This window comes from Bos javanicus, chromosome 17 (assembly GCF_032452875.1).
Source record: "Bos javanicus breed banteng chromosome 17, ARS-OSU_banteng_1.0, whole genome shotgun sequence".
Taxonomy (NCBI): Eukaryota; Metazoa; Chordata; class Mammalia; order Artiodactyla; family Bovidae; genus Bos; species Bos javanicus.
In genome coordinates this window covers 49,149,613-49,173,873 of record NC_083884.1, presented here as the reverse complement: position 1 = coordinate 49,173,873, position 24,261 = coordinate 49,149,613, and the positions used below count along the sequence as shown (strand labels likewise).

The window sequence follows — 24,261 nt, the reverse complement described above, 5'->3', positions numbered from 1 at the left end:
GACCCCATGGACTGCAGCCCACCAGGCTGCTCTGTCCATGGGGTTCTCCAGGCAAGAGTACTGGAGTGGGGTGCCATTGCCTTCTCCGCATCCATCCACTACCACGTGTAAAACAGATAGTGGGAAGCTGCTATATAGCACAGGGAGCTCAGCTCGGTGCTCTGTGATGAGGGTTGGGATGGGGTGGGAGGCAGGGAGGCTCAAGAGGGAGGGGATAGGTGTATACATAGAGTTGATTCACATAGTTGTACAGTAGATACTAACAGAGCATTGTAAAGCAAATGTCCCCCTATTAAAAAAAAAAAAAAACAGAAGAAAAAATAAAAGTGCTGTGGACAGAGGCATCAATTCATCCTGATAAACCAGTAAAGAGTTTATAGAGCTCTTGAGCTGATGCTTGAATTGTGAGTAGTGTTTCAACATGATAAAGACAGAGGAGGGTTTATAGGTAAAAGACAGAAGAAGGGCAGATATTCCAGTGTCTGGATGTGTGAGCAGGGAAGGTAGATTGGTCCTTGGCTTCCCATCTAATTGGGTGTTTGCCGCATTTATAATGCAAGTATCAGACACATTGCTAATTTGGACAGAAAATCCTCCTTAGGAACTGTTTATACCCGCTCTCATCTCATGCTCCGGGTGTGTTTGGGTGGCTTCTTCCTTAATCGCTTTGTTTGAGAAATTAGGAAAAGATGCTGTTGGCACGCAGGGACAATGGAGAAACAGCAGCTGCCAGAGATTTTCTTCCCTGCACCAGCAGGAAATTCATATTCTTAATAAAAAAACGCCAAATTGTCATGTCTTGTAGAGAGTGAACATTATGGAGTTTTTGATGATAACGGCTGTGCCAGCTTGGGCTATTGCTTAAATGATTGAATTAAATTAGTTTATATTTTAATGAGGTGGCTAATCAGAGGCTGATTGTTACGGGGGATTGTGAGCCAATTGAGCTAAGTTTTGTTTTCTTAGCCGTTCTTTCTCGTTTTTGTTGTTATCCCGTGAACTGGAACTAATATGCTCCAAGCTGCCCTCTAAGCCTCTCAGTAGCAGGATTCAAGCTCAGATTTTGGGCTCTGAGGAAGCAGGGGCCTTCCCAACACTGGCCTGGGGCTAATTTTGAAGAGATTCTTGGATGGTCTGCCTGAATGCTTTTCAGGTTTCTGTGAGAAGCCATGGCGTGTCGGAGAGAGCATGCTCTGAAGCCGAGATTTGAGTTCTAATTTGTGGCCTCTGATGAGCTGCATTAGAGACAAGCCTACGCTCTCTCCAACCCTCTGTTTCTGCTCCTGTAAAAAGACACCTGCATCTGTCCATCCGTCTGTCCATTCATCCAACAGACATGTGATGTGTGCCCTTCATGTGTTCCTCCCTACCCCCATGAGGCTGACAGTCCAGTGGAAGAGACAGGAGTAGATCCAATGGGCACACTAATATAGTTGCATGCAAAGGGGCTATATGGGTGTTGTTTGGGTGTGAATGGGAGGGTCTGGCTCTACGAGGAGTCAGCAAAGGGCTGATGAAGATGTGATGCTATTTTATGTCCAGGGTTGAGCAGGTGCTAGCACAGCTGTTCAGGGGAATACTTAGAAAGCAGGGCAAAGGTGTTGCTTGGGCAAAGAGTGATCCAAACAGAAAGACAAGGCTTGGGTGACAGGGGTGATGGAAAGTTAGGGGTGATGCCTGAAGCCCTGGTGAAGGGGGCCCTAGTGAAGCAAGGGCGGAGTGGGGGTCGGGGGCTTGGACCTTCTCCTGAGAACACAGGGAAGCGATAGAGTAGGGGAGTGATCAGATTTAATTAAAATTTTTTTGTTATTGTAGTAGAGTCAATTGACAATGTTGTGTTAATTTCTGCTGTATAGCAAAGTGATTCATATGTATATATGTATAAACATATATGTGTATATATACTTATTTTTCATATTCTTTTCCTTGATGGTTTATCACAGGATGTAGTTTCCCGTGCATGCACGTGCTATACAGTAGGACCTCATTGTTTATCCATTCTATATGTAATAGTTTGCATCTGCTAACCCCAAACTCTTAATCCACCCCTCCCCCAGTCACTCTGACAGCCACAGGAGAGCATCAGTGGGGAAGGCTGAGCAAGGTTGAGATTTCCCAGATTATCAAGTGCACCGCCTATTTTTAGTTGTTTAGTTGTATAGTCACCAAGTCGTGTCCCACTCTTTTGCAACCCCATAGACTGTAGCCTGCTAGGCTCCTCTGTCCATGGCTTTCCCGGGCAAGAAGACTGCAGCGAGTTGCCATTTCCTTCTCCAGGGGATCTGAAAAAGAATATATATATGCATAAATTATATGTTATAAATTGTTGTAATAAATATATAATATATAATATAATTATATAATTAAAATTTATAATAAATAAAGTGTTATAAATTAACTATAGTTCAATTAAAAATGGTTGAAATAAATAGAATAAAATGCATTAGAAACCATCTGGAAATGTCCACACCTAACCAACAGGAAGAGTTACCTGAGAAGAAGAGATGGTCAGAAAGATTTTAGCGATTTTATGTAATACTAAAAACAGAAACACATGTTATCTTATGACTTAGAACACATATACAAGTGTGAGTGTACAAAACAAATAATATATAAAATATGCTCTTCTATAATGTCTTTGAGTGTTTGTCTTTACACATATATATACATTTGTGTGTATATATACACACACACACACACATGCCTATATATATGAATGTACATGTTTATATCTAAAAATCAAGTTTCACAAGACAATATATACTTTTGTTTTGTGCAAAAAAACTGGTATTTTTTTCTACCTGTTCTCCTTCATTCCTTATAAAAGGCTGCTTGACAACTACTAAATTGATTTCAAAACTCAGAATGGCCTGCCATTGGAAAAACACTGATTTGAAAAATCCTGGGTCCTGATTGGGCCAGCTTTTGAGAAGCTGGAGTGGAGTGCGGACGGGCAGGATGCCAGGTTGGCCAGTGGCCATTCATTTCATTTTTGCTGGGTGATGAGAAGAGGGAAAAGGTCACCCACCGAGGCAGAGACAGTGGCTTTGCTGACTAGCCACTCTGTCCTGGTGATGACAGATGATTCCAAACCAGTGAACTCTGACAGAGGAGAAATGTTTGTTGCCTTCTGTCTGAATTTCCTGTGGTTCCTGGGACCAATTTCTGCCCAGGTTAATTGATTTCTCTTTGGTTTTTTAGTGCAGGCAGGGGCTAAAGCATCTTCTAATGGCTTGTTAATCATGCACTTCTCTCTTACCTCCTGGTTTTGGCGAGCCAATCTTCCAACAGTTGCTAATTGGACAGGGAAATATGCAAGAGAGCAGAGAAAAGGATGAAAAGGGCTAATGCAGTTACTGATTCAGCTAGTAATGCAAGGATGGATTAATCACGCATACGTTGAAGAGCTGATCAGATCCCGATCAGATCTCAATAGATCCCATTGATTCCATGAGGCACACCCAGCTGAGCCAGTGCGCTTAGAGCAGGTAGACTCTGTTAGATTGAATTTACTATTAAGAGGAATGTTGTTCAAATTTTGATGGACCCCTTGCATTGAGTGGGCAAACTTTTTCTGGGAGTAAAGGGCCAAATAGCACATATTTTTATCTTTGTTAACTAGAGGGTCTTTGTCCAAACAAAGTACAATTCCACCATCAGATTTCAAAAGCAGCCATAGACAATACATAAGCAAATGTTAGCTTTGCTGGTGGCACAGATGGTAAAGAATCTGCCTGCAATACAGGAGACCTGAGTTGGATCCCTGGGTTGGGAAGATCCCATGGAGAAGGAAATGGCAATCCCCTCCAGTATTCTTGCCTGGGAAGTCCCACGGACAGAGGAACCTGGTGGGATACAGTCCATGGGGTCACAGAGTTGGACATGACTGAACAACTAACTCTACTACACTAAACAAATGAGTATGCTGCATTTCAATACACTGCTTGCAAAAGTAATCAATCATCTCTTCTGCACTTAGATTTTTCTGCAGTGGAGTATGTTACAAGTAATCTTTGAACCAGGGCTTCCCAACCTAGCAATGTTGACATTTTGAATTGGGTATTTCTTGGTCCTACACATTAAAGATGTGTAGCAGCATCCCTGGCCTCTACAAGCTTGATGCCAGGGTAGAGAACACCAGAAATTTCTCCAGGCATGGCAGAGTTCCCCAGGAGGGCACAATCACTCTCAGGTGAGAATTCTTGCTTTAAACCCTTCACTCTTATTTCCCTTCAATTTGTATTTTGTGTGTTTGTTCTCTCTAGCCAAGATACTATGGCATTGATTAGAGGATTTGGAAGGGTAGACCATCCCTGGCTGAGGGGTTAGCTTATAAGATTAATTCTTTTGTCTGAATCTTGGTCTTCGATCTTCTGAACAAAATGAGAGGGTGTTGTCAAGCCTTGCTCCTAAATCTGAACATTGCTAGGGATAATAGAGGTAGATGTATGGGATAAGAGTTTTAGAAGTTATCTTTACCAGACAGGTTTAAAATGGGAGGAACATTTTGAGCGAGAAGCAGCATCACACAGTATGGTGCTTATGTGCACAGATCCTGGAGTCAGACTGCCTGAAATGCGATACAGATGCCAACACTTTCTGACTGTGACCTTGGGCAAGCTACTTGACCTTTCTGTGCCTCAGTCATCTCATCTGTAAAATGGGAATAACGTTCATCCTTTCCTGGTATGGCTGTGTTGAACATTGAGCAAATTGAACCTCAAAGTATCTGGCCCTGAAGTAAGCCCTCTGTAGAATAATATAAATAAAACAAAAACTAAAGAGGGCAATTTAATGGTCAGTTTCTGGCATCAGTAAACTAGGAAATTTGGAAATATTTGGTAGAATGTGGAAAGCAGTGTTTTGAGTACCCTGAAAATCAAACCAGGCTGTATAACTATAGACTGGGGGTGGTTTGGGGGTTTGTTGTTGTTCAGTCACTAAATTGTGTCCGATTCTTTGCAACCCCATCGACTGCAGCATGCCAGGCTTCCCTGTCCTTTGCTATCTTCTGGAGTTTGCTCAAACTCATGTCCATTGAATCAGTGATGCTGTCCAACCAGAGGATGAGATTGATGAGATGGTTTAGGAGTAATACCAATGAAATATCATACCAGGGCTTCCCTGGTGGCTCAGCTGGTAAAGAACTCACCTGCAATGTGGGAGACCTGGGTTCAATTCCTGGGTTGGGAAGATCCCCTGGAGAAGGGAAAGGCTACCCACTCCAGTATTCTGGCCTGGAGAATTCCATGGACTGTATAGTCCATGGGGTCACAAAGAGCTGGATATGACTGAGCACCTTTCACTTTCACCTCCTTTCATGGCATTTCCTAGATATGCACACAGGTTGGGCTTCCCAGGTGGCTCAGTGGTAAAGAGTCTTCCTACCAGTGCAGGAGATAGAAGAGTCGTGGGTTCAATCCCTGGATCAAGAACATTCCCTGGAGTAGGAAATGGCAACTCACTCTAGTATCCTTTCCTGGGAAACTCCATGGACAGAGGAGCTGGATTGGCTCCAGTCCATGGTGTCTCGAAGAGTTGGACATGACTGAGTGGGCACACACACATGCACACACATGTACACAGGTTGCCGGGGAGTTGCTGATGTTTTCAAGGCATTTTGAGGTTAACTCTCCAGGAGGAGAGAGGCATCCTGCTTTTAATGAGCTTCTGGGCCAATTGATGATACAGTGTGTGGATTGGCATTCGGAGCAACGGGAAAATGTAAGATGAAAAAACTCTTGGTAGCTCCCTGTATCTCTGTGCCTGTAACCCTGATAATAAGTAAAGAGTATAATCTTCCCCAGCTTTCCCTATCTGTTCCAGACAACACACATGCTTTGCAGGGTGCTAGCAGTTCTTGGGCAGAAAGGACCTGCAGCCACACAAGCTTGAAAAATATTCCTCTAATCAAAGGGAATTATGGCTCTTCCTGGACCTCTCAGAGCCCCATTACACAGGGACTCTGGGGTGGGGGGTTGTAGGCGGAAGTTTCTCCCTACCTCCTATCCAGTTCATGTTGATATTGTACTGCTGGGGAAAGTCCACCTCTGACAGCTCTCCTTCCACATGTGGACTGAGAACTTGGGTGCAGCTGAACAACTGGCAAAAGCTTTGATGATGTCAAGCTGGGTCCTCAGTATATCATGTTTTCTGTGTTAACGATTCATGTCGCATCCCTGCTGTGAATTTCAAGGAGGAATGATTCCATGTTGGTATTAGGAAAATCTGTGGCTGACACCCAGTAATGGAACAGAGCGGGGCCAGAGGACCACAAGCATCAAAGGCTCAGCTTTGACCTTTGCCTTCGTCTGTTGGCACTGCTCTCAGAGAATATCACAGACTGGGTGCTTGTACAACAGGTATTTATGTCCCCCAGTCCTAGAGACTGGAGGTCCCAGATCAAAGTACCTGTGGATTCAGTGTCTGGAGAAGACCCACTTCCTGGTTCATGAACGACTATCTTCTTTGTGTCCCCATATTGTGACAGCAGGGGAGCTCTCTGGCTTCTCTTTAACAAGAACGCTAATCTCATTCATGAGGACTCCCCCATCATGACTTATTCACCCACCAAAGGCTCACCTCAAATACAGTTGCACTGGGGGGAGTCAGCTTTTTTAAAAAGAAATATTTTTATTTACCTATTCTTTAACTTTTTTAAAAATTTTATTTTATTTTTAAACTTTACATAATTGTATTAGTTTTGCCAAATATCAAAATGAATCCGCCACAGGTATACATGTGTTCCCCATCCTGAACCCTCCTCCCTCCTCCCTCCCCATACCATCCCTCTGGGCCGTCCCAGTGCACCAGCCCCAAGCATCCAGTATCGTGTATCGAACCTGGACTGGCAACTCGTTTCTTGCATGATATTTTACATGTTTCAATGTCATTCTCCCAAATCATCCCACCCTCTCCCTCTCCCACAGAGTCCATAAGACTGTTCTATACATCAGTGTCTCTTTTGCTGTCTCGTACACCAGGTTATTGTTACCATCTTTCTAAATTCCATATATATGCGTTAGTATACTGTATTTATGTTTTTCCTTCTGGCTTACTTCACTCTGTATAATAGGCTCCAGTTTCATCCACCTCATTAGAACTGATTCAAATGTATTCTTTTTAATGGCTGAGTAATACTCCATTGTGTATATGTACCACAGCTTTCTTATCCATTCATCTGCTGATGGACATCTAGGTTGCTTCCATGTCCTGGCTATTATAAACAGTGCTGCGATGAACATTGGGGTACACGTGTCTCTTTCCCTTCTGGTTTCCTCAGTGTGTATGCCCAGCAGTGGGATTGCTGGATCATAAGGCAGTTCTATTTCCAGTTTTTTAAGGAATCTCCACACTGTTCTCCATAGTGGCTGTACTAGTTTGCATTCCCACCAACAGTGGAAGAGGGTTCCCTTTTCTCCACACCCTCTCCAGCATTTATTATTTGTAGACTTTTGGATCGCAGCCATTCTGACTGGCATGAAATGGTACCTCATAGTGGTTTTGATTTGCATTTCTCTGATAATGAGTGATGTTGAGCATCTTTTCATGTGTTTGTTAGCCATCTGTATGTCTTCTTTGGAGAAAATTGTTTTGGCTGCGCCGGGTCTTAGTGGTGGCATGTGGGATCTTTGACTTTTTTTTTGGCATTTGAAGTCTTAGTTCAGGCATATAGGATCTAGTTCCTGACTGGGGATCAAACCCACCCCCCCTGCCTTGGGAGCATGGAGTCTTAGCCAGTGGACCACCAGAGAAGTCCCGGGGGTTAGCTTTTAAAATATGAATTTTTCAGGGACACAGACATTCAGACGATAGTAGCCTCAATTCATTGGAGCAAGTATACCTAGCCTCCTTGAAAACCTGACCATAAAACAGCTTTTCTCATCCTACATCCTTTAGTTTTAAAATAGTACCTCATGGTGTACCATTCTTGTGGTTCATGTAGCCAAGATTCTGCTTCATACACAAGGTGTACATATGTGTTTAGTTTTTAAGAGCTGCCTTAAAAAATTACCCTCTACGTGGTGGCTTAACACAACAGAAGTGTATTCTCTCACGAGTTATGGGAGCTGAAAGCTTGAAATCAAGTTCTTGGCAGAGTTTCTTCCTTCTGAAGGCTCCAGGGGAGAATCTGTCCTCTGCCTCTTGCAGCTTCTGGTGGCTCTAGACACTTCTCAGCATGTGGTTGCATCACTCCCGTCTCTGCCTCCATCGTCATCTGGCTTCTCCTCCTTCTGGCCCCTTTTCTCCGTGTGTCTTAAAGGACACTCATTGATGGATTTAGAATCCACCTGTATAAGCTTGGATGCTCTCATCTTTTGATCCTTAATTACATCTGCAAAAATTCTTTTTCCAAGTAAAGTCACATTCGCAGTTATCTGGGAAATGGATGTATCTTCTAGGGGGTCACTGTTCCATACAGTACAGGTCATGTCATCTTGAAAACTGCTGATACTGCTAATAACAACTTACTTGATTGGCCTATTAGCTCAGTTACGCAACTTTTTGGCATTGATGGATCATTCTGTCAGAAAACTCTAGAACTGAGGTCACTAAACTGGAGTGAATATCAGTATGTTCTGAAGGGCTTAACCTGCCTGAGAATGAAACATAGATTACTTGGTCCCGCCCCACAGTGTCTGATCTGGCAAGTCTTGGGTGGCAATTTGTTTATTTAAGAAGTTTACAGGTAATGCCAATGCTGTTGGTCCAGCGACCCTACTATAAGAATCATTGCCTAATAGGTTTTCTCCTGGAGATAATTCACCAACATTCTGGACCCTGTGGTCTGTGTTCCTGGATAAACCTCCAGTTCCCTAAATTGTAGCTTAAAAGCTTGACTACCTTTAGCACACCCTGTGATGCTCCAGAAAAGCATCCCTCCCACCAAGAATGCCATTGGCCCATAAGGATGTGATGCAGCCAGCTGCCAATGGCTGAGCTTCAATGGAGACACAATTTATTTGCAACAAAGCTGCACAACAATGCTTCTTAAAGTGTCCAACTCTTTGCGACCCTTTGAACTGTAGCCTGCCAGGCTCCTCTGTCCATAGGATTTTATTCAGGCAAGAATACTGGAGTGGGTTGCCATTTCCTCCCCTAGGGGATGTTCCCAATCCAGGGATTGAGCCCACGTCTCCTGTGTCTCCTGCATCTCCTGCCTTACAGGCGGATTCTTTACCCACTGAGCCACTGGGGAAGCCCTAAATTCAAGCACATTTTCTCAAGTAAGATTACACTGACATCAGAGGCAATATTTTGATATTTGTCAGAGTAATTAGAATGCCCGATGAGAACGCTCATTGAAGTGGAGAAAATTTGACATACCTGGAAGGTAAATTATAGTATAGCCGGCTTGTGACACTCAATGCAAACCCTTGTTTTTGTTATGAATTCCAGATTTATGATTACGCCTCTTCTTTGAGCCATGGTCTGTTGAAAACTCCACAGTGGCAAGCTGCACAAATTGGTAAAAAATAGGAAATCTCAGGGGAAAACAAACAAACAAACAAAAAACTACCCCTCTCTTGAAAACAGCAGCTTGGTGCAAAACTCCCAAATCATCTGTGTCTCGGTTTTATGTTTGTGAGTGGTTGTCAGGCAATGCCTTCTGTGGAATCCTTCTCCACTCAGGACAGTGGACTGTCCAGCTGCCTTTCCAAGAGCATAGGAGAGCCAAAATGAGGTCAGATGGTAAGGAGCAGGAGGCAAGGAGGTGAGAATAAGGTAACAATTCTGCAGAGCAGCTGGGGGGAAAGTATGGCAGAGTTTCAGCCACACGAAATTCATTTCCCAAATTCAGTGCATGCAGCCAGCAGGTGGAGAAAGCGGGTAACACAGAAGACAAGGGGTGGGTTGTCCAATCACAACAGCCCCCCCCACCCCCTTCCACACGTCATTTCTTGGGCATCCAGGAAGTTACTTGCAGGGTTTTTTTTTTCCTGATAAAAAAAGCTGAGGCTAAACACAAAAAGCCACACACTGTATTTATTTCCATTCCATTTATACATAATCTTATTTATATCATATGTCCAGAATTGAGAAATCCAAAGAAACAAAAAGTAAATTAGTGGTTGCAGGTGCCGGGAAGAGGAGCTGGGGGAGGGACCTGCTGGTAGACACAGGGTTCTTTTGCGTGGAGCGGGGGGTTGATGGAATGCTTTGGATAGAGATAGTGGTAAGACTTGCACCATTCTGTGAAGACATTAATGCACACTGGCTATCCTTTAATATTGTGAGTTATGCAGTGTATGAATTATACCTCTGTTTTTAAAAGTTCTTTAGGGGCTTCCCGGGTGGCTCAATAGGTAAGCATCTGCCTGCCAAAGTAGGAGACACCAGTTCGATCCCCTGTCCGAGAAGATTCCAGATGCTACAGGGCAACTGAGCCCGTGCTCCACAACTACTGAACCCGTGCTCCACAACGAAGAGAAGCCATCACAATAAGAAGCCTCTGCACTGCAACTGCAGAGTAGCCGGCCTCTGCATTTGCAACTTGAGAAAAGCCCACGCGGCAACAAAGACTCAGCACAGCCATAGATAAATAAATAAAATTATGAAGAAGTTGTTTAGGCTTGAGATTATACTGAAGACCACTTTCTCCAGGAGGGAGCAAACTACAGAGAAAAAAAGGCAGATAGCTCAGTCAAATCTTATCTCTCTCTCTCTTTTTCCTACATTTTTGTAGCTCTTTCCTTCAAACTAGCATCTGTTGAGGACATAATATGAGCAGAGTGAAAACAGTAGCAGCACAGGCTCAGGGGTTGCATATGTAACATCACCGAACAGTCCCAGCTCTTCATGAGTGTAGGCTCTGTGCATCCTTCTACAGGTGAGGAGACTGAGGTACTGCCGGCCCAGGGCCCAGAGCTACCAAGTAAGCACATTGGGATTGACTGGGGTAATAGGAGGCTAGTTTTCTCTGCCCGCTTCCACATCTTCCTTGTGACTCAGAAGCCTTTGAGGAATCTCTTCCCTACCAGTGACTTTTGGTCTCTAACTTCATCTGGGCGATAAATCAAGCTGCCTTCTGGACCATGGGTTGAGAGTTAGCAACTGAGTGCCTCCTGCCTCCCTCTTGGCAGGCAGCAAGGCAAACCCACCTTTCCAGCAGGTCTCTGATCAGCCCCATGCTCTTTGCTCAGTCACTGGTGCCTGGCACAGGGCAGCAGAATATGATCGCCATTGATTAACTGACTTGGAACTACAGCAGCACAGTCGCATGTCTGTGCCCACAAGATACAGAGTTTGCATTCCCAGGATTGGGTAGCACTCCTGGCAAGGTTGGGGAAGGATCATGGCATTCACACGGCTGCACGGAGAGATGCTCACATATCAGAATGTGTGCCATGAGGAAGGAAAGTGAGGCCACGGAAGGACACTTAATGACTCTGGGAGACTTTAAGGAGAGAGAGAGGATGAAGGAAGGAACATTTCTCATGGGGCTCGCAGTTGCCTCCAGCCTGGAAGCAGAACATGTTCTGTCGACATCATAAAATCATGTTGGGAAAAACCTGCTGTCTGATCTGATATGGAGGGCGCCTGTGAGATACATTTAGTATTAAGGGGGAAAAAACCACAGAATTTGCTAAAAGTCTATCACACTGTAACTCTTTAGATCTCAGCCTTAGCTGAGCTACAGGACCACTTAAGAAGCTGTATAAAAACATTAGTGCCTTGTCCCCATGGCAGTGGATTCCTGACCCGTGAGTGTGGGGCCAGGGTGTCAGATATTTAGATAAATCTGTTATGCAGCCAGAACTGAGAAACACTGGATGTTTATATAATACAAGGATATAAATGTTGGGACTTCCCTGGTAGCTTGGTAGTAAAGAATCTACCTGCCAATGCAGGAGACACAGGTTTGATCCCTGGGTTGGGAAGCTCCCCTGGAGGAGAAAGTGGCAACCCAGTCCAGGACCCTTGCCAGGATAATCCCATGGACAGAGGAGTCTGCAGGCTACAGTCCGTGGGGTCAGACATGACTGAGCAACTAAGCAGCAACAGAAAGGATATACGTCGTACCATAACCCCTAAGTCAGGAACTCTATGATACTTTCCACAGTCTATAGCATGGATCTGATGCTGATGATCTGACGTGGAGCTGATGTAATGATAATAGAAATAACGTGCACAATAAGTGCAATGTGCATGAATCATCCCAAAACCATTCCCCACCCACCCATGGAAAAATGGTCTTGCATGAAACTGGTCCTTAGTGCCACAAAGGCTGGGCACTGCTGATGTATAGGACAAATTCTCAGTTATCCACTTAAATGCTAATAAATCCAAACCTGTACATAAAATGAAGTCTCACTTTCACTTTGATTTAGAATAGAACACCGTTATTTTCTCCGGGAAAATTATAGTTTCCTGTTGGTAGTTTGCTGGTGTTTAACTGAAAGTCCATTGATGTATCAGTTAGCTACTGCTGCATAACAAACCTGCTTCCTCCCCCCGACCCGCCGCCAAAAACAAAAACAAAAAATCTTAGTTGCCTAAAATAACATTTATTTGTTGCTTCTCACTGTGGTAAAATTTGGCTGGACAAGAAATTCAGTTGATATTGGCTGGCCTCCCTCTGACATCAGATGGGCAGATGCCTCTTGCATTGTATTTCTCCTCTGGAGGCCAGCAAGTTAGTTTGGGGATATCTTCTCATGGCAATATTGGAGCAGAGCAGACCACAACAGAGCAAACCAAAGCCTCCTTGGCATCTTGAAGTAAAAGTTTGGAACTCGCTGGTGATCATTTCTACCTTGTTCCGTTAGAGCAGCTATGACCAAGGTCAGAGATGAGGACTAGGAAGGAAACCAGTCACCATTCACTCATTGGAAAGGCACTGAAAACCACGTGACGGCTACAGGAAGGGACAAAGAATTAGGCAAGCAATGCTGTCTAGACTAGTCTGCCAATTGACAACGAGAAGGCTTTCTAAAAGGGAGGCTGGTCTTGGTCACACCATGCTGAAGATTGATGGGACTGTGCTCTTAAACAATGCATCTGTTTTGTTGTTGCTGTTATTTGTTTAGAGTTTTTTTGTTTGTTTTTTAATTTATTTTTGGCTACACTGGGTCTTTGTTGCTGCAGACTTTCTCTAGTTGCAGGAAGCAGGGGCTGCTTTCCGGTTGTGGTGCGTGGGCTTCTCGCTGTGGTGGCTTCTCTTGTTGCAGAGCATGGGCTCTAGCTAGGCAGCAGTGGTTGTGGGCGCTAGTTGCCCTGTGGCCTGTGGGATCTTCCCGGACCAGGGACCAAACCCTTGTCCGCTACACTGGCAAGCAAATTTTTAACCACTGGACCACCAGGGAAGTCCCTACAGGTCTGTTTTATCCAGAGAAGAAAATGATGGTGTGATAAGACTAAGATACTTTCTTGCTGTGTCTTCCAGCTTCTCCTTAGTCCTGTGAGTGACATCTTACATCCCTGGGTGACTGAGTAGCTTTTTCCAAAGTTGCCACAGCATGCAGACTCAACTTGAAACCCAAACAGGTGAAGCATCTCTGGCAGAGAAAAGTAGGTCAACGCATCATTTCCTTCAAAGCCCGCACACAGTACCACATGCAGATAGACGGTTAATGAATGCTCATTTGGGATGATTACGACTGCATTTCCATCAGCAATTTAGCCATCAGCTGTTTATTGAAAAACACTGATTGTTTTTTTTTTCTTTTAATCTCTAAGCTCTTATGGTTCTTAAGGAAAATAAATCGTGAAGCAAACTAGCAAAGGCTCACTTCCACCTCTTTTAACTTCAGGAGGAGACAGTGTGGCTTAACAAGGGGTAATAGACAGGTGACCCCTTTCAGGGCAGAACTCCATCCCTGTGTGTTGGTCCAGGGAGCACTCAGAAATGTGGTTTGCAGCTGTCTTACCCACAACTCTCCTTTTATCCCAGGGGCAGATGAGAGCATTCAGTTTCCACTCACCTTCTGCTTCTGACTCAACCTGAGACGTTCTTACCTGTTTTGTTCTTTGGGATGCTCTGGGTACCAGTTTGGAGCTCAGCAGAAGGTGGTAAAACAATGCCTCAACCAGCCATTAAACACACCAAGACAACTTCTGTCTCTAAATTACAGCATGAAGGCAAAGGAGCCTCTGAGTTATCTGCAAAACCACTGGTCTCATGGAGGAATCAGACACACAGATTCACTTAATCACGTCTACACTGCACTCCTTACTTGTATCACAAGATCTCATGATAGTGGCTGTAGTAGTTGATGATGGGGATGTTGGAGATGTAATCTGTTTTCTCCATTTTTTGTGTGTGGCTATGAATTCTCGTAATAACAAGGTAAGAGGGAGATTGCATACATGCTGGCCTAAAACAATGTCCTTCAAGTAAATCCAAATCATTCAGTGTCTAAATACAGGGAACGTACCATATTGGTTAAAAGTAGGGAGATGGACTTCCCTGATGGCTCAGTGGTAAAGAATCAGCCTGCCAATGCGGAGACACGGATTTGACTCGTGATCTGGGAAAATCCCACGTGCTGTGGAGCAACTAAATCCCTGTGCTGCAACTATTGAGCCTGTGCTCTGGAGCCTGGGAACCACAACTAGCGAGTCCACATGGTGCAGCTCCTGAAGCCTGAGCGCCTAGAGCCCCTGCTCTGCAACAAGAGGAGCCACCACGACCATGAAGAGTGACTCCCACTTGCCGCAACTAGGGAAAACCCTGCACAGGAGCAAAGACGCAGTACAACCAAACTAAATAAATAAAAGTATATAAAAAAGAGTAGGGTTGGCAAACCGTGGCCCACAGGCCAAATCTGGCCTGCCACCTGCTTTTGTACAGCCCATGAGCTAAAAATGGCTTTTGCATCTCCAAATGATTTTTTAAAAATGGAAAGAACATATTTTGTGACTAGTGAAAATTATATAGAATTCAGATTTTGGTGTCTATAAATACGGTTTTACCCAGTCATGCTTATTTGTGATATGTTGGCAATGACTGCCTTCATGCAGTGAGGGCAGAATTCAGTAGTGGTGGCAAAGAAACCTTAAATATTTATTTTCTGCCACTTTGCAGGAAATGTTGGCTGACCCCCATCTAACAGCATAAATTCAGAAACCAGACTTGTTGGGACAAGCCTGGCTCTGCTAGTTACTCGCAGTGTGACCTTGAACTCCTCTGTACCTCAGTATTCCTTTCTATACAATGGGAATGATGGTGACAGTCTCATCACGTCCTTCTCACATGAGAATATTGTGAGGATAAAAAAGAACAAATATATTCTAAGGGCTGTAAATAGTTCCTTATACATGAAAGTGATCCTTTAAGTGATGGAAAAATTCTGCCAGGAAAACCTTTGATGGAAGAAGTCTGAACCAAATCCCCTCTTTGACCTTCCTCCCAGAATTCATGGACAGTGGGACCTAGCTTATTTGATACAGTTCTGCTTCCATGATCATTCTATTTAGACCTTCCTTGCTGAATCTGTATTTCTTCTCTGTTTCTGAAGCTGGGGAATTGGGAAGTTCTTACTCTCTGCTAGGGCTCTAGACCCAGTGAATGCAGAAACTGAAACTTTCCTGGGATGCCCGGAATAAAGTGAGAGGAAACCTCTCTTCTTTGAGAGCCTCATCAGAGCTGAATTTCTGGCACTCCCAGGCACTCCCCAGATTACCATTCAGGGTCCAGATCTGTCATCTCGGTCAAGGGTATGGACCTGACCAGCCTCCTGAGCAGCCTCCAGTCCACATGGAAGCAGGCTGGCAGGAGGTGAATAGATCCTCCTTGTCAGCTCAGAGTGGGTGGGGACCAAACCTAGGCTTTTTATCACTGCTCCCAGCTCCCACCTTTGTGCTGGGCAAATAGTAGATTTTTTAAAAAAACTTTTAATTTTATATTGGGACTCTAAAAGACGTTCGCTCCTTGGAAGGAAAGCTATGACAAACCTAGACAGTGTATTAAAAAGCAGAGACATCGCTTTTCTGACAAAGGTCCATAGCTTTGGAAGCAGGCTGGCAGGAGGAGGATGCCTGTGGGGGAAAACGGGAAGAGCATTTGGCATGCTTGATTCAAATTGTTTGAGCAAGAATGACTCAAGCGCATGCATCATCTTTCAGCCAGTTATTCATCGGAAAAGGCTTCAGCTCTTTGAAAAGCATCTGTGAATAGATCCTCCCTGTCTGCTCAGAGGGGCTGGGGCCCAAACCTGTGTTGTTTATCACTGTTCCCAGCTCCAGCCTTGTGCTGTGCAAATAGTAGATTTTTTTAAACCTTTTATTTTGTATTGGGGCTCAAAAATCACTGTGGACAGTGACTGAATCCATGAAATTAGGATACATTTGCTCCTTGGAAGGAAAAATAAGACAAACTTAGACAGTGTGTTAAAAAGTAAAGACATCACTTTACTGACAAAGGTCTATAGCTGTGGAACCAAGTGAGAACTATGGTTTTTCCAATAGTTATATACAGATGTGAGAATTGGACCATAAAGAAGGCTGAGTGCTGAAGAACTGATGCTTTCGAATTGTGTTGCTGGAGAAGACTCTTGAGTGTCCCTTGGGCTGCAAGGAGATCAAACCAGGCAATCCTAAAGGAAATCAACACTGAATATTCATTGGAAGGACTGGTGCTGAAGCTGAAACTCCAATACTTTGACCACCAGATGTGAAGAGCTGATTCACTGGAAAAGACCCTGATGCTAGGAAAGATTGAAGGCATGAGAAGGGGGCGACAACAATGAAATGGTTGGATGGCATCATCGACCCAATGAACATGAGTTTGAGCAAGCTCCGGCATATGGTGAAGTACAGAGAAGCCTGCCGTGCAGCAGTCCACGGGGTAGCAAAGAGTCAGACACGACTAAACGACTGAACAGCAATATACTTTAAAAGCCCACAGAGCCCTCTTACTTGTGGGACCTCCCCTTGATCTGGCAGAAGGAGCCCTTAGCTGTTATCTTAGTACTTTTCTGATGTTATTATTACTGCTGTTGTTATACTTTAGTAATTATTGCCATTGCAGGCATGATAGAAGCTTTCTTTACTCTATCAATGAGACATTTAAGCATCAAGATACCCATCCAAGGACTTTGCAGGTAACTCAGTGGTAAAAAACCCACCTGCTAATGCAGAAGATGCAAGTTCGATATCTGGGTCAGGAAGATCCCTGGAGGAGGAAATGGCAACCCACTCCAGTATTCTTGCCTAGAAAATTCCATGGACAAAGAATTCTGGTGGGCTACGGTCCATGGAATCCCAAAGAGTTGGACACGACTGAGCAAGCACACAATATCCATCCAAGCAGAATTAACCGTGCACAAGCCTGTGTTCCATTAGCCGTGGAGGGTCCCAAGTTTTCCACAGTGGCCTTCTTCAGTGTCCTGAGCATGGAGACCCTTATATCTTGGGGAGTGTGTATGCCTCTCTCATTTCCCAGCACAGAGCCTTGCACAGAACAGGAGCTCAGCGTTTCTGGATATGTGGATGGATAAGTGAGCACGGGAAGAAGGGGCAGAGTGAAAAATTATGTTCACTCCAGGGGAAGAACAGCAGCTAAGGGGGTCCCCAGTTTATCTACGTACTGAAGGAGTCTAGAAAATTCCCCCTACCTTTGAAAAGCCCTGCAGATATACCATGTGGGTTTCCCTGCACCATGACTTAGCTGTGTGAATGTCAGCAAGTTCCCTACTCCCAGAGACTTTCTATCCCTGATTGTAAAATACAGTTGCTATGAGAAGGATCAGGATAAAGTATTCAGAGTCTGACCCAGTGTAAGCTTTTATTTATTGAAATATAATTGCTTTGCAATGCTGTGTTAGTTTCTGCTGCACAAAAAGGGAATCAACTGTATGTGTACATATACCCCTCCCTCTTGGACCTCGCGCCCACCCCACTATCCTGCTCCTCTAGGTCATCGCAGAGCCCGGAGCTGAGCTCCCTGTGCTATGCAGCAGCTTCCCACTAGCTGTCTGCTTCACGCTTGGCAGTGTGTAAATGCCAGTGCTACTCTCTCAAGTCATCCTTCCCCCGTGTCTACGTGTCCCTTCTCTGTGTCTGCGTCTCTGTTCCTGCCCTGAAAATAGGTTCATTGGTACCATTTTTCTAGATTCCATACATGTGCAGTAATATACGATATTTGTTTTTCTCTTTCTGAATGTGGGTGAACCTAGAGCCTGTCGTAGAGAGTAAGCTTTTTGGAGGTTGTCTGTTAAATACACTTGTGTGAATCAAAGCCATGATTTGCGGGAATCAATAGCTCCTAAGAACAAGCTAATGGTTACTCGTGGGAGTGGAGTGCTACAGGAGGGGGCAGGTGCTACAGACTGCTGGGTGTATGATGGGCTCACTGATATATGCACAACATGGGGAATATAGCCAAGATTTTGTAATAACTGTAAATGGAAAGTAAACCTTAAAATTGTGTAATAGAAAACATTTTGAAAATTAAGAAAAGCAAGGGTCATAAATAATCGAAACTCATCCCTTCTCAATAATAATTCTGTAAGATTAATGTTCTCCATGATCTTGAGATGGTTACATCTTTTGTATCCAAATAGGGGACAAGATAATATGTTTTGCAAATCGCTTCTCAGCTCGGGGTCAGTGTCCTCATGTTGACGGTCTGAACTCCACTGTTGTTGTTAGTCGCTGTTTCGTATGACTCTTTGCAACCTCATGGACTGGCCCACCAGGCTCCTCTGTCCTTGGGATTTCCCAGGCAAGAGTACTGGAGTGGGTTGCCATTTCCTTCTGCAAGGGATCTTCCCAGCCCAGGGATTGAACCCACGTCCCCTGGATTGGCAGGTGGATTCTTTACAGCTGAGCCACCAGGGAAGCCCCCTGAACTCCACTGTGCTGGGAATGACATGACAGAAATTAACAAATGCTGCAAAAAGGCAAGACGTTGGTCTGCTCCACAGCCCTCCACCCAGCCCCCCTTCAGAGAGCTGGTTGTTAAACTTTAGCAGCACACCACTGGAGGAAGTCGTGCTGATTCCAGACTGTTCTCTTTCAAACGCAGAGACCCAGAGGGAAGGACATTTTAAGCTGCTTTCCCCATTAACTTCTCAGTGTGAGCAATTTTATCAGATCGCAGATGTGGCCAAGGTTTTGAACTTGGGCGGAGGCAGAGAGAGATGTAGGAGGACTTCCTCCAGAGACTGTGGCTCTAGGGAAAAGCTTCAATGGGGGGTGATGTGGGAGCGATGTGATGTGGGAGGCAGGTGGCAAATGGGCTTTGCAGGTTTCCCAGGAGCTTGCTGACCCCCGTGGGCCATCACATGTGTTCCTGAAGCCCCATTATTCTTGTGTGTTGGTTGTCTCTCCCACCCAGACCTCCACCTGCTCGCAATCCCTTATTTCGTCTTGTAATGGCTCTTCTTGTGGGAGATAGAATACCAATTCTCAAATATTAAAAAGGCTATTGTATAGGAAACGGCCATGGGGAAAGAAGTTTCCAAAAGACAGCGTTCAGTTCAATTAACGAGAGACTTTTAGTAGCTAGAGGTGAACTCCCAAGAAACAGACTTTCTCCTAAAATTCACTGTTGTTGTTCAGTTGTTAAGTCATGTCTGACTCTGCAACCCCATGGACTGCAGCACACCAGGCTTTCCTGTCCTTCCCTCCTAAAATAAACATCTTCAAATAGTTGGAGCAGAACTCCTGGACCATCAGAAGAGGATCCTGGAGAAGGCATCTGGGCTTTGAGACTGACCTCATACATTGTACTAAGGCCACGTTCTAAGTCTAAGATAGTGGTTCCCAGGTTGGGGTGGGGGCGAATTTGCTCCCCAGGGGAATTTTGAAATGTCTGATGATGTTTTTGGTTGTCACAATGCTGCTGGCTTCTAGTAGGTAGAGGCTGGGGGCGGCAGAGGGGGGATACCAAAGTCTTAGAAAGCACAGGAGGCTCCCACAGCGACAAAGGACCCCATTCCCAAATGTCAGTAGTACCAGGATTGAGAAGTTGCTCTAGGATGTAATGAACCTCTTCTGTCAAGCCTTTATAGGATGACACAGAAGAGTTTTGTGTTCCCAAACTGTTGATTCTCAAGCAGAAACAGACTCACAGACACAGAAAACAATCTTATGGTTACCAAAGGGGAAAGGTGGGAAGGGAGGGTTAAATTGGGAGTTTGGGACTGCCATATACCCATTACTATATACGAAATAGATAACCAACAAAACCTACTATATAGCACAGGGAATTCAGCTCAATATTCTGTGATGACCTAAATGGGAAAAGAGTTTGAGAAAGAACAAATACATGTATATGTACAACTGAATCCCTTTGCTGTACACCTGAAAGGAACATAACATTGTTCATCAACTCCACTCCAATAGAAAATTTTAAAGATTTTTAAACTTTTGATTCACTCCTTTCTATCATCCTGCTGAATCCCATTAATGCACTGATGGAAGTGGAACAGATTTCTCAGGGTGGCAAAGCCTTTTCCCATTCTCTCTCCTCCTCCTTTTGATTTTTATCCACTCTTCCTTTTATAGCAACTGTACATCATATTTATAGCATGTAACATTTCAAGGTTACATCTGAGATGTCAAGTCAAAAAAAAAATGGCCTCTCCCTACACCTTTTGAGATTTCTCTTCATTTGAGGAGACAGAGATTGACACATTGTGGGTCCGTTTCATTTTAGAAATAAGACAACAGGATGATTCATGAAGATAGAGTCCACCCAGCTGTACCTTCTAGACCTAGAATCTTGTCAGGTTGGCTGCATGGCGAGGCCATTGTAGACACACCAGGTTGTTTTATATTCTGTGGTCTTATAACAAAGTATTACTATTTCAGAGATCCTTGTCACCTTGATCTGGAGCCCTGGGTGAAATTGTCTGACTTTAGAAACCACAGCCTTAGTGGGGCATGTCTGTCTTCAACTTTCCAATTCTGACACCATTGGTGAGTGAGTCAGGATCTGGAGAAATCGAATATTTCTCAAGTAGAAGAAAAGTCATTCAGGGAACACACAAAACTAGACACTCAGAATGAAAATAAATTGGGTGGAAATGGACCCAACATACATCTACAGGCAAAGAGGCTAAGAGTCATCCGTCCTAACAAATAAGGCATCTTTCCTCCCAAACCTTTAGCCTAATGGATTTTTCCAAATCCTTGCCTTGCAGATTCTGTGGGTCAGCAAGACTGAAAAGACTTACTACTTCGGTTTCCTTGACAACATACCTGCCTTCTTTCTTTCTCCTTCACCTTTTTATATTCTTAAACCACCTTTGAAGAAACAATGACAACTAAATTATGCTATGGGAGGGGAGGTTTGGACAGGGAGGGTCCTTTACTCCTTGGAAAGCCCAGGGGAAGTTTTGGCCACCACTAGATCTCATTGTGTGAACTGAGTGTTTGCAGAGAATTTACCACACCTGCTGAGATAATTGTAGATTTGCCAGGGTGTATTTTTAGATGCTTTAGATACACGTGAGTGTGTGCACATACTCAAGTCAGCACTTTGAGTGCTGGAACTGGTGTGAAATCCAAGAAAAAAAGAATATCAAGGAGCCATCATGTTCCTGAGGGTGTGAATTTCTCCTCTAGTCTGGAAACTTACTACTTAAACCCAGTTGGCAGCAACAGGGAGGAAGAAGGCATCAGGACATTCTAAAAGTGCAGGAGGCACTTTGTGAGCTTATGGACAGTACCCAGCCAGGATCCTCTGTCCACGGAATTTTTCAGGCAATGATACTGGAGTGGGTTGCCATTTCCTTCTCCAGGGGACCTTCCCAACCCAGGGATCGAACCCTGGTATCCTGCATTGCGGGCAAATTCTTTACCATCTGAGCCACCAGGGAAGCCCTTAGGAAGTGCAGGTCAGGGCAACTTCTGGGCTGACTGCCTGGCCTTGCTTGGAGCTGGGATGTAATGCCTTATTGATTAGTTTCCTGCAGTGGCCATGGGTCTGGCATGGAGCCGGTATCTGGTTCCATGGAGCTCAGTGAGCTTTCCCTCCTATGTTTCCCCTACCCCTCCTCCTGGTTCTACTGAGTCCCTTAATATTACTCTTTTGAAGGCATTTACTTCACCCCTTTCCTTGATTTCCTTTGTGATGTTGTTCTAGCTGTCAAATGGAGATTTCAATCAGAATTGAACTACTTTTTAGCAATTTCGTATCAATTAGGCAAGAATGGCCTACTTTTATCTCTCTCTACACTTTGGAATAGTCTTTTTTTAAAAAATAAACATGATGAGCAAACACAGAAATGCATAGATCTTGAGTACCTCATATAAACCAGTTTTGACAACTGCTAACCAAAACAAGAAGCTTCCCTGATGACTCAGCAGTAAAGAATCTGCCTGCCAATGCAGGAGACACAGCTTCGATCTCTAGGTCGGAAAGATCTGCTGGAGAAAGAAATGGCAACCACTCCAGTACTCTTGCCTGAAAATCCAGAGGCGCCTGGTGGGCTACAGTCCATGGGGATCACAGAAGAGTCAGGACACTTAGTGACTAAAAAACAACAGCAACCAAGATACAGAATCTTTTGTTGTTGAAGTGAGTTGATTTACAATGTTGTTTTAGTTTCTGGTGTACAGCAAAGTGATTCTGTTATATGATCCTATTTAATACTCTTTTCCATTATGGTTTACTACAGAACATTGCCTATAGTTCTCTGTGCTGTACAGTAGGACCTTGTTGTTTATCTGTTTTTTATGTAGTAGTGTGTATCTGCTAATCCCAGACTCCTAATTTATCCCTCCCCCACCCTGCTTTTCCTTTTGGTAACCATAAATCTGTTTTCTCTGTCTGTGATTCAGCTTCTATTTCATAAATACGTTCATTCGTGGCATATTTTAGATTGCACAAATGTGATATTGTATGTATTTGTCTTTCCCTTTCTGATTTCACTTCATAGGATAATCTCTAGTTCCATCCATGTGGCTGCAAATAGCATTATGTCATACTTTCTCTGGGTGAGTAATGTTCCATTTCGAGACACAGAGCTTCTCACATTGCTCCAGAAAGCTCCTTCATGCCCCTTTGTAGTCAATGCATGCTTTCTCTCTTAGAATTAATCAGAACGGATCTGATGTCTGACTCCACGGGTCAGTTTTTCCTGCCCATAGAATTCCATACCCGTGGCATCAGACCATACGCACCCTCTGTGTGTGGCTTCTTTCCCTCAGTGTGGTGTTGATTTTGGTCCACCTTCTTGCCTGTATCAGCAGCTCATTCCTTTTTACTGCTCAATACTATTCCATTGTGTGGATGTACCATGGAAACCCAGACTGTTTCTAGTTTTGACTATCTTGAGAGAACCTGAAATAGTCTTTTAGTAAGTTTCCCTACACCTACACCAACCTTCCTCCTTACTATTTAGACTGTCCACACACAGGAGGGAAAGTGAGTCTTTAAAATAGTAATATTAAAATATCTGATTATGCTACTCCTCTGCTTAAAATCCTCCCAGACTTCCTCATCTCACTCAGACAAGCAAACCTAAAATCCTTTCCATAGCCAACCAGGCCCTACCTAATCTGGTCTCTCACAGGGGTCTGACCTCAGCTCCTGCTGCTCTCCATCTAGCTTGTTCTGTGCCATCCGCAGTGACACTCCAGCCATTATGTGTTAGCAGACCAGGGAGGTTTCTACCTTAGGACCTTTGTGCACACTATTCTTTCTGCCAGGAGTGCTCTTTTTCTCATAGAGCCACAGGACTCAACCCCTCCTGTCATTCAAATTTCAGCCTATTAGAGAACTCTTCTCTGACAACACCATCTGAAATGGACTCCACTGGCCTTTCTGTCTAGACCTTCACTGTCCAAAGAGCAACCACTAGCCACACATCTCTAATTAAATTAAAACTACTTAAAGTTTAAAACACAGGTACTCCATTGCACTAGGTACGTGTCAAGTGTTTAGCAGCCTCACATACAGTGGTAGACAGATAAATGTTTACAGCTGACTGTCTCATGGGGAAAAAGCAAAGTCCTGATTTGTAGCACTTGCCAGTTCACATGGTGTAAATACTCTCACCATAGTTGATGGCTGTATTTTTGTGTGTGTGTGTGTAATAAGGTTTTATTAAAGTATAAAGGAGATAGAGAAAGCTTTGATGGCTGTATTTATGGAATATTACTCAACCATTAAAAAAGAATGAAATTGAGCCATTTGTAGAGATGTGGATGGACCCAGAGTCTGTCTTACAGAGTAAAGTAAGTCAGACAGAGAAAAACAAATATTGTATATTAACACATGTATGTAGAGTCTCGAAAAATGGTACAGATGAACCTATTTGCAGGGCAGGAATAGAGTTGCTGACATGGCGAACAGACATGGGGATG

The 24,261-nt window shown here is 44.1% G+C and overlaps 1 protein-coding gene across 1 annotated transcript in view; it reads left to right on the top strand.

The window, feature by feature from the left end:
• The window catches only part of TMEM132C (transmembrane protein 132C), a 454,537-nt gene that overhangs the window by 204,675 nt on the left and 225,601 nt on the right, over window positions 1–24,261 (top strand). The gene's annotated exons all lie outside the window — the stretch shown is intronic.